Raw genomic sequence first — 4,192 nt, forward strand, 5'->3', positions numbered from 1 at the left:
GGTAAAAATGAAACGTTTTATTATTATTTACGATATTAAAATCACTAAGTTCGATCGTATTTTCAGAAACTTCATTAAAAAGTTTATCAAAGTAACTCACCCACCTATGTTGAATATCTTTTTCTAAGAAAAGTACTTTTTTGATTTTCATCTTTAATACACTTCACTTGAGTTAAATCTTTACTTTTTTTTCTCTTTGTTTGGCTAGTTTATACATATATTTTTCATGATCCTTAGTATCTAATCTATTATAAAGATCTTTAAAAACATAATTTGTAGTGTCACATATTGTTCTTTTGGACTCCCTGCGGGTTGTTTGATGTTTTTCCTAGTTCTCTAAGTTTTTACATTTAAACCAATTTTTATAACATAACTTCTTATATTTTATCTTTTCTTGCACATTATTATTCCACCACTAATTATTTTTATTTGTAAATACTTTTTCTTTTGATTCTCCAAACACATCTTTTGCTACTTGTTTAATATCACATTTGCTTCTTCATGAATATCCCACATTTTGAAATCTTAAATTTTACTCATAAAAATATTTTTATTTGTGTCTTTTAAGTTTCTCCATCTAATTCTGCAATGATGAGTCCTAGTATTTTTTTATTTTACAACTCTTAATCTTAAAATCTAAAACTAATAAACGATGTTGGGTACTTAAATTTTTACTTGGAATGACCTTACAATCTTTACAATTGATACGATCTCTTCTTCTCATAAGAAAAAAAATCAATTTGTGTTTTATTAGATCCACTCTTATAAGTAATAAGATGTTCATTTCTTTTTCTTGAATAAAGTATTAGTAGTATTAGTAATAACAAAATAATAACAAAATCATCGCTAAAGCAAAATCTAAAATAGCTCTACCTTCTTCATTAGTTACTCCAAAATCGTAGCCACATGAATATTTCTAAAATGTTCTACCACTCTACTGACATGTCCATTTAAATCTCCTCCAATAAAAATTCTTTCTTCAAAAGGTATCATTTTATAAATTTATAAAATGGAGGTATTGTACTCATGATAATAACATAAAATACTAATTATCAAATTTATAGAGTGACATCTATAATAGCTGATTTAAAGAAATAATAATTTGTGATTATAGTTCATGACCAGATTTAGAAGCGAATATGCAAAGTGAAAACTTATAATTTAACCTTAATAAATAATAATAATATAGCTATTTTAATAATTATTCTTCATAAGCACATTATAAAACTTTCATTCATCAAATTAGAATGAGCATCATAACAAAGTTGAATATTAATAGCGATCATAAAGAATATCATTTGACTTTCAAAGTATACAAGAAAATTGAGTTTTATGGGTGTTTTGACAAAATGTATTAAAAATGCAACCATAGCTAGTTACACAGAGAATGTTGTCATTTCATAATGCATTAGTGCTTCTCTCCTAAAAAATGATATAATTTGATTGCAATTGATATACCAAAAATCACAATAATATTATCGTGAGTATATGTTTCAATCTTATGTTTATTTTGTCAGAATTTTAACTCAAATTATAAAAACGGTTCTTTGAAAGATGTACCGCTGGTGTAAGGACAAAAAATATTTTGATGACTCTAACTGAAATTTTTTTGTAAAAGCTCCTAAATAATTCTCAATTTTTAATTATATATCCCAATAATTAATTTAAGCTACATGTTCATGATAATAATGTTAATGTTAGCATTGATTTATTAAAACCAACAATTACATATAGATAGTGTGATGTTATGGATCTCTCATAAAAAGATTAATTTGTTGGTTACAGCTCAGGATTTGAGTTATAATTATTATAAGTTATACTCAAAATTTCATGCATAATAAATATGATTAGCTATATATGCTTATATGTATCACTACAGGAATTAAGTTTTTTTTGTGTCGGACAAAACCTACCTAAAACAGCAGCTAATCGACGATAATTAAGTGTTTGCATCGGATTGGTCTCTGTAGGTAAAATGGGGGTCGATAATACAATTTATGTCGACAAAGTTCTATAGTAAATGTTGTCATTAGATTTGTCATCTATCAATTTTGCCACAAAATAGTTTCACAAATTATCATTGTATTTGCGTCGACTTTGTGTATGTCTGTTTTGAAGCGTTGCCAAAACTAATTCTAGACTTTGTGTTTCAAAAGTAGACGCTAATTCGGTACAAACCTGTGTAACAGAAAAAAATATATATATAAGAAAAACTTATAGATTTGTACAACCTGCAAACAACAAAAAATAATAGCATAAAGACTTTCTAATTCATTATCACATCACAAAGAATAATAAGAGACAAATAACAATAGTGAAAAATAACACAATGTAACAAATATCAATCTAAATTATCAAAAGTTCACATCTACATCCACAACATAAATTCAAATGTTCCCAAAAAAAAAAAAAAAAACTACATTGAAACTTCTTATCAGACTCCTCCTCCTCAGCCACAGAACTCATCGGTCAATTAGGATCACCAACATCTGAAAGTATCAGCAAATACTTCTTAGTTGGGCTAAATGCTCTGATTAGTTTATGATCAAAATTTATCGTCTCTGAAGCCCCCATATTCCAAAACACACCCATGAAGATTACACTGGACCATCGTTATACACCATATTTTAAGGTTGCTTCATGTGTTCATATTTTGCTTAAACTTACTTGAACACAATGTCTCTCATATATTTGGTAACTATTTGAGGATTCTGTTAAAGAAATAGTGAAAAAATTGCATACGTTGGACAATGAGGATCACCAACACAAAATTTGATGATTGTATTTGATTTCAATATGTACTTCATATTTGTCATGGTTGGATGGGAAAATAGTGCACATGACAGTCGTATTTTTAATTTTGTTGCCAGAACTCATAAGTATAACTTCTTGAAGTAACCTCCAGGTTAGCTCGATTATTAACAAATGAAATACTAATACCTTATGTAATTATTACACTTAGGAAATATTATTTGGTTAACACTAGATATCCATTACAAAGAGGATATCTCAAACCCTTTCCTAATACCAAATATCACATTCTTAATTTTGAGAGGGTTGGCAACGTCGCTTGTGGGGGAAAGAGATGTTCAATAAAAGACACTCTTTACGATGTGTCATTGAAAGAACATTTGGAGTTTGGAAGAAGGAATGGTTCATATTGCGCGATATGCCTACATATCTATTTTCAAAACAAGTGCAGATTGTGGTTTTCATGATGACTCTCCACAACTATATTCGGCGACATCCTTCATGCAAAGACATTTACTTCAATAAAGCTGATGAAGACCATTCACATTTTTCTGTTGAAGCATATGAATATCACTTTGAGCAATCTTTATCACGGGTTGAAATTGATTTGTCTGAGACTTGCACCCATGATGGGGAAGGTGCAAGCGAGATGATTGAGTTGAGGGAGCAAATTACAGATGTAATAGTTGGAGGTTGAATGAATGGAATGTTTGTTTTCTTGTTGCTACTTTATTTGTAATGTGTTATGGAAATATTTATTGTTTGTTGTATCAGATTTTTATACAAGTCGTGTTTATTTTGAATCCCAATTTAATTTATATTTCTTATGCATGTATTTTACACGCCTCAAAATGTGTTATTTTTTATATATATACATTTTATGCTCATTTTTAAGGATGTTGTGCTTAAATGGAAGTTATTTTGTGTGTTTTTGATTTAAGGTACAAGAGATGGAGTTTAACAGCAAAAGAAGCAAAAAATAGAGAAAAACGTGGTCAAATGGAGCAAAGGAGTAAAAAGTGACCAAGCGCCTAAGCGCCAGGTAGTTAAAATGGGCTTCTAGAATGTTGGCGCCTAGGCGTCACGGTTGGCACCTAGGCGCCATAAACAATTTTGATTTTTGTCCAATGAGTTTGGACGAATTTTGAAGGGGTGCTTGAAGTGACTCTTAGTGATTTTATGAAATTTATTTAAAAGAAGCATTGGCTGGTCAAAAAGGGTGATGGCTTGAAAGAGAGTAGAGGCATGCGTGTGTGTGTGTGGTGTGAGTGTGTGTGAGAGAGTGTGTTGGTGAGTCTTTCTAATGTGTATTTTGGTGTGTCTATTGGAGTAAGAAGTCATCAAGGGAACTTCAAAGGATTTTCTTGGGGAGAAGTTCATTTAAGTACTTTGTATTTTTGTTTGTGTTTTGTTTTACTGTATAAACTTGGATTTTAATATA

The sequence above is a fragment of the Phalaenopsis equestris genome, unplaced genomic scaffold, assembly GCF_001263595.1.
Source record: "Phalaenopsis equestris unplaced genomic scaffold, ASM126359v1 Scaffold206200, whole genome shotgun sequence".
Classification (NCBI taxonomy): Eukaryota; Viridiplantae; Streptophyta; class Magnoliopsida; order Asparagales; family Orchidaceae; genus Phalaenopsis; species Phalaenopsis equestris.